The sequence below is a fragment of the Dromiciops gliroides genome, chromosome 1 (genome assembly GCF_019393635.1).
Source record: "Dromiciops gliroides isolate mDroGli1 chromosome 1, mDroGli1.pri, whole genome shotgun sequence".
NCBI classification, from domain to species: domain Eukaryota; kingdom Metazoa; phylum Chordata; class Mammalia; order Microbiotheria; family Microbiotheriidae; genus Dromiciops; species Dromiciops gliroides.
This window is the reverse complement of record NC_057861.1, coordinates 394648107-394661653: the sequence shown is the minus strand read 5'-3', so window position 1 is coordinate 394661653 and position 13547 is coordinate 394648107. Positions and strand designations below refer to the sequence as shown.

The window sequence follows — 13547 nt, the reverse complement described above, 5'->3', positions numbered from 1 at the left end:
TCCTTATTACTACCTTTACTCCAAAACTGTCGGATACTATACAATCTTTCCTCTCTCTTCCCCTTCCCATTCTCTTTTTTTCTTTCCCTTCCTTCCCCATTCTTCACACAAAGGAAGATATCTGCTCTAATAGCTAGTGATAGCTCTGGTCCAGCAAAATGCATCTTATTTTTAAGAACAGAATAGTCCTACTGACTCTCAGACCTTCCTCAAACAGAGACTCAAAGGAAATGAAAAAGGGAAGCCAAAATTGGGATTCAATAGGAAAGAGGGGCTGCTAGAGTTTACAATTGCTATTTGGGCCTCACGGAAGACAGACTGGAAAGAGGAGGGCGGAAGGGGGCAGAAATTGCTACAAATTGTAAACAAGGAGCTCAATCTTCTTGATTGACAGATTCTACCAGTCTGGCCCAAGGGAGCCAATTAGCGCCTGTTTCTATGGTGGGTTTGGCTAAGGAAACCTCTGCACTGACACCCACTTGCTCCACCTCCCCCAAAGGTGGGGAGGAAGACTCCTCTAATCAAGTTTCCCAAATGTCACTCTACAGACATGAAAGGAAGGCCCTGCCTGTCAAAACCCAGCATGTGTGACCAGTGCCCAGGGGCACAAAAGAAGCCAATTCTATGGGAAACTGAAGGATGGCTCACTTGAAATTAGAATGCTTTAGAGAATCACCTCATCAAAAATGGAGGCATTTTCCGAAGGAGTCATCTCTCCTTGTTTCCTTGGCTTGTCCTCTTTGTTCCTCAATGTGGGAGGTTTGTGTTGCAATTAGAGAATTCTATCTATCTGCTTCCTCAGCAGCGGCTCCTCCTTGTACCAGGTTCTAATCTGCTGCTGCAGCTCTAACCACAGGGGGAAAAAAGGGAACTTCATAAACGGACCAAAAAATGGAATCACCGGGAAGACATGGTGAATTTAGCTCATGAATCACTGATTCTAGGAATGCAGTCTCTCAAGAACCAAAAACAACATATTATGCTCCTTCTCTCTACCTGTAATGAGAGAGGCAAGGAACGGCAGCTTGTCAGAGTTGTTGAGGCAAAATTTGGCAATGTCTGAGAAGCAGCTTAGCCAAATGAATCTCTGCAGCACAATCTTCCATAATGTTCTGACTGTCCAGAGGTACTCACTTAGAAATCCTAGACAATAAGATTCAGGGAATCTACTAGTAGAGGGTTAAGTTCAGAAAAAGTAGTCAGAAAGACATGGGCTTAAATGCTACCTCAAATACTATCGTTGTTATGCTGCATAAGTCACTTAAAATCACTTACCTTCTATTGCCTCATCTGTAAAATGGGAAAATAATAGCATCTCCTTCAGAGTTCTTGTGAGAATCAAAGTATATGTGTATATATGCACACATATGTACACACACATCACTTTACAGACCTTTAAAACAGTACATAAATATTCACATTTATAAAAATCTAAAGGATCTCCTCCAACCATTTTAATAATAGGAAGTCTATTCTTTTACTAACCTACACTCATGGACAACCACTTATTCTTTCCTGCTCTTATGCCCTACCTATTGTATGACAATAAATACATCTGCACATATATGTACATTTATTCACTGCATTGTGTGTATTGTATATGTACATCTATGTGTGCTGTGTACACACACTTGTATTATTTATATATATATATGTATATATATACACTGATATATAGTTAGGTGGTATACATATGACTTGGACAAGAACAAACTTCATAGTATATATAACAAACCTCACACATACATATATGTACACCTATTGAATGATCTATCTGCCTATCATACTAAGTGCAGAAAATTGTTCTAAAGGTTATGAGGAAGTCAAAACATGCCTTAAGTCTAATCATTCAATCAATTAGCATTTGTGGAGTACATATTAAGTGCCAGACACTAAAACGTTAAAGACAAAAGCCAATACAGTCTAGGCGGGGAAAAGGGAGATCCTCTGATCTTTTTATTTTGATGGTTACATGATTTCCTGAGGGCATATGTTCCCTCTGCCATTGGAGACCTTGTCCACTCCACATTTCGTCTTCTTGTTATTAGGAGTCCTCCTGCATAGCTGTCCTTATGAGTGGCATAATTATTAACTGATGCTTTATTACCACTTACTTTTTTGGGAAGAAAAGATGTAAAAACATAGCCCTATTCTGTCAGTTTCAGCCTGTGGTAGGAGAAGCACCTGTTTTATGTAAATGAGGTTGGTTTTCTAAAAGGCTAGATTAGGTTCTTTGCATAAAAGACCCAACCCCTGGTGTGTTGGTAGAAGAGGTTTTAAGCAGAATTTTCACTGACATGCAGTTTTGCCTTTCTAACCTAGAATGGCTGATTGTCATAGTGAATGTCAAAGACATTATCTAAATTACTATTTTCTTTTTCTTTTTAATTACTATTTCCTTGTATCTTTTATCCCTAGTCAAACGTTACTTTAGGCACCACATGACCCATAAATACCCTATTATACTACCATCCAAGCCTGATTACTATCCTAAGTTAGTCCTGGCCCAAAATACAGTCACAGAACAAAGTCTTGGAAAAGTTCCTGGTAGCAAGTCTTGTGACTGGATTGAGGGGTCAGCTTTCTATTGTCAATAGGAGAGGGCCTCCTTAATTCAAAGCTGACTTGTCCTTTGACAAGATGCAAGGCACCTCCTGTTGATATCAGAATAGGCATAGAGCTTGAGGTCTAACTGATGTTGTAATTTCTCCAGGACTCTGTGGTGCTGAAGAATAGGTTTTATTAAGAAGGAAGATAATTACACGGCTTAACCAGGTGAGAAGTAGTAGGTAAGATACAAGGAAACAAAGGTCTTCTGCCCATCTATCTCTTCCTGCTTTCTACAATCTCTTGACATTTCTAGAACATGGAAGGGCAACTGGCAAGTGTTCCTAGAAGGCAGGTAGTTCTTGGGAATAGAAAGATAAACCTCTTCCTTCTGTCTCATTCTCCTTTCTTCTTTCTTTAATTTTTTTTCCTTTACTCTCTCCTTCCACATTTGACTTGGTTTAGGGAAGAGAAACTTGCACAGATTGGTATTAAGGTAGGCTAACTTGAACCCAAAATATTTTTTTTTGTTTTTTTTTTTTGTTTTCTGTTTTTGTTTTTTTGTTTTTGGGGTTTTTTTGCAGGGCAATGGGGGTTAAAGTGACTTGCCCAGGGTCACACAGCTAGTAAGTGTCAAGTGCCTGAGGCCGAATTTGAACTCAGGTACTCCTAAATCCAGGGCCAGTGCTCCTTCCACTGTGCCACCTAGCTGCCCTGGAACCCAAAATAATTAATCACATTTGTCCTATTTACCAGAGGGTTTGCATATCTTGTGAATTACTGATAAGAACGCTATTCTAAATATATAGATGTGACTAATGTTTGATTTGCATGTTTATTCTGAGCTAGGAATATTTCAAAAAGTTTATATGCTTTTTAATCTACATTTACTATATCTTCTTTTTATAAAAGTAATAAACATTTTTATTTATACTTTGGGGTTCCAATTTTTATCCTTCCTTTCCTCTTTCTCTCCCCCTTCCTGAGGCAGTAAGCAATCATATATAGGTTATACATGTACAATTATCTAAAACATTACTATATTAGTCATTTTGTATACAGAAACTTAAAAGAAAAAATGAAAGAAAGTGAAAAGTGGCATGCTTCAGTCAGTGTTCCATCAATATCAAGTCTTTCTTTGGAGGTGGATAGTATGTTTCATCAATAGTCCTTTGAGATTGTCTTGGATCATTGTATTGTTGAGAATAGTTAAATCTTTCACAGTTCTTCATCAAACAATATTGCTCTTTCTATGCACAATGTTATCTTGGTTCGGCTTTCTTCACTATACATCAGTTCATACAAATCTTTCCAGGCCTTTCTAAAATCATCCTGCTTGTCATTTCTTATAGCACAATAATATTCCATCACCATCTATACTACAACTTGTTTAGCTATTCTCCAATTGATGGGCATTCCTTTGATTTCCATTACTTAGCTACCACAAAAAGAGCTGCTATAATTATTTTTGTAAAAATAGGTCTTTTTTCTCTTTGGGGGTATGTCTTTGGGATATTAACCTAGTAGTGGTATTGCAGGATCAAAGGGTATACACGGTTCCATAGTCCTTTGGGCATAGTTCCAAATTGCTCTCCGGGATGGGTGGATCTTTTCATAACTCCAACAGTGGCTTTCCCAAAATCCCCTCCAATGTCAAACATTTTCTGTTTTTTTTGTTATCTTTGCTACTATTATCTTCTTAAAGAAAAACTTTTGCCCAATTAATCCGTGGGGTTGGTTATGTTTGAAAAACTTCCACTTGGCTGTTGCCTAAATGATCACAAATTACTAGCCAGAAAGGGGAAAGCTGTGTACTCAAATTTCATTTTATGGGTACTACTCTGAAACATTCTACTGTTTTCAAAAGTGCAGTTTTTTAACACTGCAAATTATTGGGTTTTTTTCCTTCTGTAAAGCCTTTGATGGAATCTACTCAACATGTGGGTACTCCTGTACTTCTTTTAATATCTCAAGGATACCCATATACCCTGGCTACATGACCAGCCTACCTCCTCTAGAACGTGTATGTAGGATAATATATTTTATACCCTTTCACATCTATGAAAAACCTACTTGGTAATAAACTATAGATATATTTTTCCATTGACTTTTGGTTAAATGTAATTTTGTTTCATTCTAGATCACAATGTTCTATGTTTCATGGACATTTAACATTCCTAGAAGGATGGTGGTATAGAGACAGTCAGCAGTATGTAGTCTGAGATCATGGAAAACACTGCATTTTCCCAGAGGAGACCTCCTATTTAATTCTTGGCTCAGCTCATTATCTCTCTTAAGTACTTGTCCAGGATGTTTATTGGTGGACTGACTACCTCCACAAGTGTCTATTCAGTTTTATTACATTGGCTGCACTCTGTATGCTTTTCATCCACTTTGTTTAACCAGTGTGACTAGTCAGAATGTCTTTTATATTGCTATAGATTTCACTGCATCATTGTAGAAACCCATGCAATTAATACAATGTTCTCTTTAAACAGATTCATTGGGAGAATTTCAACACTGATGAGGTATCCTAAATTTTTAATCTGACTCAATGAAGCATATCTTTGAAGATGTTGGTGAGCATTTTTTGATGAGCAGAAGTACTCCCACATTATGTCTCATTTCAGCAGATTGTTGAACGAGTTATCTCCATAGTCGCATCTGTCATAAAGTCTCATATGATTTTGATGTCTGTGTGGGAGGCACCTTGTCTCTGGAGATTCTTTATGTTTGCATTTTTTTCTACTGAATCATTCTTTTAAAAAATTAATATACAAAGTAAAGGCAGGATCTTATATTCTCTATACTACTCAATCAGATCTCAATGTTTAAAAAAAAAATCCTTGGACTGAATTTATTGGACTGTAAAGATGTGGCCTATATTCCTAATAGGATAAAATCAATTATGTAAAATAACACTAAATCTTATTTTTTTTGGGGGGGCGCAATGAGGCTTCAGTCTTACCCAGGGTCACACAGCTATTAAGTGTCAAGTGTCTGAGGCCAGTTGTGAACTCAGGACCTCCAGAGTCCAAGGCCAGTGCTTTATCCACTGTGCTACCTAATTGCCTCATATCTTTTTATGTATAAATATTAGAGGAAGACAAAAGAAGAAGAGATCACTGTGGAATAAGGAAAAAAACTTTACCAAGGAAGTGGGCCTTGAACTGAACTTTAAAGGACCGGTAGGATTTCAAGGAAAACAGGTAAGAGAGGAGACAGAATTCCTGACTGCGGGGATAGCATGGACAAAAGGATGGTGGAAAGCAGTCAAAAGACCAGTCTGACTGAAGTAAATAAAAAGATCAGTTTGGAAAATGGGGGATGTTGGGACCAAATAAAGAAAGATTTTACATCACAATGAGGAGTGTGGCCATAATTCTGTAGGTAATGATGAATCACAAGGCCAAAATAGGCTGTTATAGTCCCCACCCCCAACCCCCTTCAAATGTGAGTTCCTAATGAAACTAAGAAGGAGTAGATTAAAAAAGAAGCGATTTATTAAACATGACAGTGTTTGGGGGCAGCTAGGTGGTGCAGTAGATAAAGCACTGGCCCTGGATTCAGGAGGACATGAGTTCAAATCTGGCCTTAGACCCTTGACACTCACTAGCTGTGTGACCCTGGGCACGTCACTTAACCCTCATTGCCCCATAAAAAAAAAAAATGACATCGTTTGTGGGCCAAGTCATTCTGACTTTCATGAGGAGTGTAAATGACTGCTAAATGTCTAGATTATGATTTAATATTCTTTTACTTTAAAAATCGAGATTTTTTTTTACTAAGGACAAGGACTAATTTTGTTTCCTTGGGGGCCTATCACTTGTGCCTTGCCCACAGCAGGCATACAAGCAATGTTTGATGGATTTATCTAGTAGGTACAAAATTATGATGATTATAGCATAACCTACCCTCCCTGCAACTCCCTCCTTTTCCAGGCAGCTTCAATTGCACTTAACAGATTGGAACTAAAGAAGGCAGACCAGGCAAAATGGAAATATGCAGGGACGGCACAGCCGCCAAATTCCTTTCAAGGACACACTACTGCCAGCTGATCAGGCAAATGGAGTGGGATTTTTAGGAAAGTGTGAAGTAAGACTGACTGCCAAAATAGCAACATTTAGTAAACAGTTTACAATGGTCTCCATGACTCAAATGCTTCTTTAACGATCTGGGGACCCAAGGGTCACACATTCTAATGGAGGCGTCTAGATATTTCCTGTTAATACCCCCTTGATTCTCAGGTGACACTGAGGTGGCTTAGTACCACCCCAGGCATGTGACTGGGGTCTGAGTGGTCTCTTCTTGCCCATAGTTTCCCTAGGATAAGTTTCACATTCTAAGAACTAGAGGAGATCTGTCCTATCTTACTCTTTCCATTTCATTATTCGTTTCGTTTTAATTCACGGTAGGTCCGAAGAGGTATGACCCAGACCCTGTGTACCAACCTTACCTCTGAACTCATGAAGGACCTTTGGGAGAGCCCCGAAGCACAGACTGTGGGCCTGCTATGCTAACATACAATAGGCCTATTGGCCTTCTCCTTCCCCTTCCCCTCACAAGGATGATTAGGACTCCTCCCTGGGTCTATTCGAGCCTGTGGTCCTAGATTGTAAATACCATTCTATATATTCTATTATGCAGCCCAGGAAACATCTCAGGTTAAGGTGGCAACAGGTCCTCCAGGTCTGATTCAGTCTTAACCCTCTCCCCTCCAGAAAGAACAACCTGAATGCGTCAGAAAATTTGAATCGCCTTTGAATTCAGGTTGCCGAGCAGGACACTCCAGCTTCTTAGCACTCCCTCCCAAACTCCGTGACAGCATGAGCCCCTTAGTGTAATGGTCAGCAGAGTGTTTCTTGGATTCTATCCAATAAACCTTTATTAAGTGTCTACTCTATACAACAGCACTCACTTTTACAACCCTGTTTGCTGGAAAGGTAATAAAGACTAAAAAAAAAATGCTGCTTCTATAACAGCAATAACTATAGCAGAAGCATTGCAAAAGAACTTTGGCCCTTCCTAGGAGATCAACCAGACAGCTTGCCAGCACTGTCTGTACACTAACAAACAAGGGGACCTATTTTTTTTCTAAATGTAGCATAAGGCAGGAGGTGGAAAGTGAGAACAAACAGGAAGAACATGCAGATGTTTTAAGTGCTGAATCTATTGTAGTCACTAAAACATTAGAACACATTCCTGTTTGATGAATGCAACCATATCTTTGGCAGCTATGAGATGCGGAGAGAGTCAAAGGGAAGGGGAAGGGAGACTGGCTTAAGAACTGGAATCTTTTAGCCACAAATCAAATGCCTCCCAAGTATGGAGAACCCCAAGGCCTAGGGAATGCATGCACTAAAATGATGCAAAAGGTCTGAATAGATCTGTAATAAATCTTTGCAAATGAAACATTGTGGTATAATATTTTAGAAGAAAAAAATTACTTTCATGGTAAGAGAAGAAAATTTTTTAAAAGGCTAGTGGGACTAATCTAAAACCTACTAAGAGATCCTGGGACAAGAGAAATTATTGCTTAACATCAGATTACATTTTTTTAAATTTTTATTTGTTTTATTTTTAATTTATGGAAAAACAATCATTTCCATAACATAGTATAATAAAAAAGAGGATTGCACACAGAACTGCAAATCTATTATGTATAAATTGCTATTCCTTATATATATATGTGTGTGTATGTATATATATGTGTGTGTATATATATATATATATATACATAAAATAAAGTTATCATATAACTTTCTTTTCTTTTTCTTCCCTCCCCCCTGCCCTGGAGATAGCTACCATTCTTCTATTACACACACATAAATGTATATGTGTGTATGTATATATGTATGTATGTATGTATGTATACACACACCCCTATATGTGTTTATAAATCCATTCTATACATATTTCTATTTATCAGTTCTTTCTCTGGATGCAGATAGTGTCTTCCTTTATATGTCCTTTGTAATCAATTGGGATATTTATAATAGTCAAAATGACTTAGTTGCTCAAAGTTCTTATCAAAACAAAATTGCTGTTAACATGTACTATGTTCTCTTGTTTCTGTTCATTTTGCTCTTTGTTATTTCATGAAAGTCTTTCCATGTTTTTTTTAATCCAGTGTTATGTCCACTATGCTCTATGCAAGCTGGAGAAACTTGACTCATCATGTGTAACAGAGCAGGATGGAAAATATATTGGGGAAGGTAAAGGGGGAGAAGTGGCTGAAATATGAACTTAGGGACTTTGCCCCCTTTTCTGGGCCTGGTTCCAAATGAACATTTATTCTGATTTTTGGTTAATTTTCAGATTAAGTCCTGTGGATTTTATCCCTCAGGTAAGACAACTCAATGTATATTTCCTTCTCATATGCTTTCTAGGTCTATCAGTGCAATGAAGGCAAAAAGATGAGGAATACATTTTTATTCATCACTAGTAAAAAGATAGATGAGTAGACTGAGGGAGAGTGGTCAAGTGACTTGTCTGGGGTCTTGATTTCAATCAAAGAAATATCTCTGTCTTCTTTATCAGCTCCCAAAGGCCACAAGATGAAGACTTTTCCTCCCCTACCTTTTTCCTTAACAAAAAAAGAAGTGAAAACAAACACTGATGATAAGCCAAATTTGTTTCCCATTAGGGACATTGTTCTAGCATAATCAGGGAGGCAGAACATGGAAGTTGTGGGAAAGAAAGACAGTACCTGCTGACAGTTGTCCTAACTTGGGCATGATCCTCTCTACCCCTCTGGGGCTTCTTGTATGTAGCAGATAAAATCAGAGACTCAGATCATCCTGGTGGGTAGCCTTTATAGGATGGATATATAGCTTGTTCTATTGACATGGAGAGAGGGAAAGAGAGGTAAGGGAGACTTTGTTGCATCCAAGTGGCATAGTTGTGGGCAATCTATTTTTCCTCATCTTCAAGAACCAACCCAAGTACATGTGTTTCAGACAGCAGGCCCTTACCATCCAGGGTCAGACTCCAACAAATGGACCCCTCATTCATATAACAAACATCGTGTTGCCAATACCTCATCTATAAGAACTACTAACACTAAACCTACTCCCCATTTCCCCCCAATACTTAACAGAGAAATGGCATACCCACCCTACATGTACCAAAATCTTGAGGGTTTGACCTCTGGTCAAACATTACCACATTCTTGATGGCTAATAAATCCTGCTTCTTACCTGTCCAAACCAATGGTATGGGACTCCTTACTTTCTGAATGAAAATCAACCCTGTCCCCTTCCCGCACTTCCAGTTCTTTTGTTCCTACTCACATCTACCCTGCCTACTTCATGTCTCAATCCAGTGAGAAAATCAAATATTGATGTTGTATTTTATGTTTTATTCCATTCTATAATAGTTTCTTCTTGGTATTTTGTATAACAAAATAAGGTCTTTTATAAAAAGGAGCTGTTTCTCCTCCTTGTGGTCATTGCCCTAACAAAGATAGCTATCTGACCCACTTTATTACTAAATCTGTGCTTTACTCATAAACTGATCATGCTTATAACTTTTTGCTTCACTCTTGTGCACTCACTCCTTGCATTATGATTTCTGGAATCCATATTACCTCATTAATGCCATTTTATCTTAGATCACCTTCTCTTATACTCTTTTCTTCCATCATCTGGGACTCATGGAGAGCTGGATCACTCCGGAAGACACTTTATTATTAACCATCCTTTCCAGTACTGGATATTGCTTCCCTCATGCTCCTCCCCCAACCCACTGATTCTGTAGGGGGAGTTAACATACTCCTTGGCCCCACGACTACTTCCAGATGTTTTATCTGCGGCCATCACTAAACATCTCCTCCTCTTTCAGATAGGTGGCCTGACTGATTTCCTAGTGGTATTCTGTCTCCTTTATCAAGAAGTTTAGTATTTGGCTTACAGTCCAACCCCAAGCTCTACCATAATACTATGAGATAGAGAGATCGATATATAGATACAGATATATATATATATATATATATATGTGTGTGTGTGTGTGTGTGTGTGTGTGTGTGTGTGTGTGTGTGCATAGACATATAGCTATAGATATATGTAAATCTGCATATACACACGTGTAGGTGTTAATGTCCCCTCAACCACCCTCACTTTCTAATTCCTCTGTCTTCTCAATTATCATGATCCCCTTTGTCCTGAGTCCTATTCCTTATGATCTCTTAATGATTTCCCATGGGTTTGATGCCTCTTTATGGCTTTCAATTATCTATAACTAGCCTTAATGTCTTCCAAGATCCATTCCTATATCACCAGCTGTTCTACTGGACATTTCAAACTGAATGTACCATATGTATCTCAAACTCTACAAATCTAAAATAGAACTCATTATTTCCCGCCCCCCAAAACAATTCTCTCTCTCCCTAACTTCCCCATTTATGTGGAGAGTACTACTATCCTTTTAGATACACAGGGGTAAAGTGTTGGAATTATCTTTAATTCTTCACTCTCACTCACCCTTATGCCCAATTGGTTGCTGATAAGTCTTATCATTTTTGCTTCTAGAGCATTTCTCAAATCCATTCCCTTTCTCTATATTCACACAAGTACCACCCTAGTTCAAGCCTTTAAAATCTCTTACTTGGACTATTCCAACAGTCTCCTCATTAACCTCTATTCCTCAAAACTTTTGCCTCTAGGATCAAATACAATCTCACTTGTTTGATATTTAAATCCCTTCACAATTTGACTCCAACTTATCCTAGAACTTGACCCTTAGTAGTGGATACATCACAAATCTTTGCTAACTAATCAGATGGCTCTCTATTGCTGTTCCCCTGTGATCTGTGTGTCCCCCAGGGATGTCCTATGCAATGAATTATGCCACAGATTGCCTGAAGTTTTGAGCATAAAAGATACTGAAGAGTTTGAGTGAGAGTAACTTTCTATTACAAGGTCAGCAATGGCTGTGTCCTTGATCATACCTTCCAAACCTTCTCCTAGTGAACCCCTGTTGGGGATAGAACAATATGAGACATACACAGAACACAAAGCCTTAGTTCTTTTTCACGTTCTTCTAAGGCAAATATAATTGAAGAGATGAAAGGAACAGCACTAAAATATGTGACAGAATCTACAACTGTCTACTCTGTTGACTGAAGGCTTCCAGAGTAGAGGCAGGACCAGAGGCATGCAGAGTAGGAAGCCCTTTCCTTGAGTACAACATCCCAAATAAGAGGGGCAAGGGCATACAACTAAGGACACTTTTTACTGTGACTTTTTTTTTTACACATACAAACACTTTAATGACAGAAAAACACATTCTTAATGACACACAGGCATTTATTTTTGTGAGTCAAGCCACATGTATCAGTCAGAGAGAAGGCTGTCAGGCTCTGGTGGATGGTAATACCCTGGGAGTCCAATTTCCAAACCTTAACAAGGACACCTTGTCCTGGGCTCTGTTTCATTGTTGTGGTGGTATTGGTGGTGGTGGCTGTTGAGTTGTTTTTCAGTCATATCCAACTCTTTGTAATCCCATTTGGGGTTTTCTTGGCAAAGATACTAGAGTGCTTTGCCATTTACTTCTCCAGCTCATTTTACATATGAGGAAACTGAGGCAAAGAGAAGTAACTTACTTACCCAGGGTCACAAAACTAATAAGTGCCTGAGGCCATATTTGAACTCAGGAAGATGAATCTTTCTGACTCTAGGATGTATATTCCATCCACTGTGCAACCCAAAAGCCCAAAGGCTCTGTTTTAGATTGAGCTTATCCTGTTCAATATTTGGTATGCTTTGGCACATGTTGTCTGTGCATATGAAGGATTTAGGAAATGTTAAGCAATTGGCGACCAATGTGTCTAGATTTACCTCAAGCTGGCTTATTCCCCAAGAGAAAAAAATCTTCTTTTCTTTTGATTTTGACAACATTGACTATCAATACGGGTAGACTCTTACCCTTTTCCTGGTTAGGGGCTGGAGATAAAGGAATGCAAAAGAAGAAACATGAAAATGGGGAAAGCTCCATTTTAACTGTTATTGTGTGAGATTACATGAAAATACTGGTTGCTAAAGTTGGGTGTGGAGAGGGGATTAAAAAACATAAAGTCACATGAACAATGATCCAAGGGAACTGATGGAGTAATGAGCAAGAGAACTGTGATGCCTCAGTTCCTGTTGTGACAGTACAGTCAGTGCCTTACAAAGGGAATGGAGGGGTGACAGTTGTTAGCAAGTCTATACAACAGGAAAAAAAGAAAACAAACACATATTCTCAAAGCCCACCTCATACTGAGACTGGGGAGATGGTGGGTTCAGAGTCAAAAGACTCGAGCTCTATTCTTGACTTTGTCACTTTCAACATGTGTAGTCTTGGGCAAGCGAGGCCACTTCTCTAGTCCTTGGATGCCTTGTTTATAAAATGAGAAGGCTGGACTAGACCAGGGATTCTTAATCTGGGCTCTGTGGAGAAATTTCAGGGTGTTCACAAACTTGGATTGGAAAAAAGTATATATTTTCATTTACTTCTGACTGAAACTTCTGATTTGCTTTGATTAATTTAAAATGCTTGATTCTGAGAAGGGGTCCCTAGATTTTACCTGACTGCCAAAAGTGTCCAGGACAAAACAAAAAAGGGAGGGGGAGTAAAAATCCCTGGATTAACATATCTATGACTTTCCTTCAATCTTTAAATCTAGGATCTTGCTCAGATTAAATAGCAAATTACTGAAAACTAATGACATGTATTCATAGACAAGAACCAGCACAGGTCTTAGAACCTTCTGAATCCACAGTCTCTAAGATATATCCTGGTTGAGAGCTGAACCTTCCACCCCAGCATACCTCCAATAGATACATACACTGTGTGAATTTTCCCCATTCCCAAGGATATTTTCTGTGGCTAGAACAGGGGTGAGGGGTGAGGGAGAGAGCAACAGTAATTACAATGAAGATGACGTCTCAAGCAGGAGGAATCTCTCATTATCTAATCCCAGGAGTTGAGTTCCTAATTGATGCTCTTAAGTCAGCATCATA

The 13547-nt window shown here is 38.7% G+C and overlaps 1 protein-coding gene across 1 annotated transcript in view; it reads right to left on the bottom strand.

The window, feature by feature from the left end:
- Positions 1-13547, bottom strand: part of PDE4D (phosphodiesterase 4D) — a 1961234-nt gene that overhangs the window by 1592964 nt on the left and 354723 nt on the right. The window contains exon 3 of the mRNA XM_043987008.1: positions 9257-9386. The gene's annotated coding sequence lies outside the window, so the exon portion shown is untranslated. The remainder of the gene's footprint in view (positions 1-9256; positions 9387-13547) is intronic.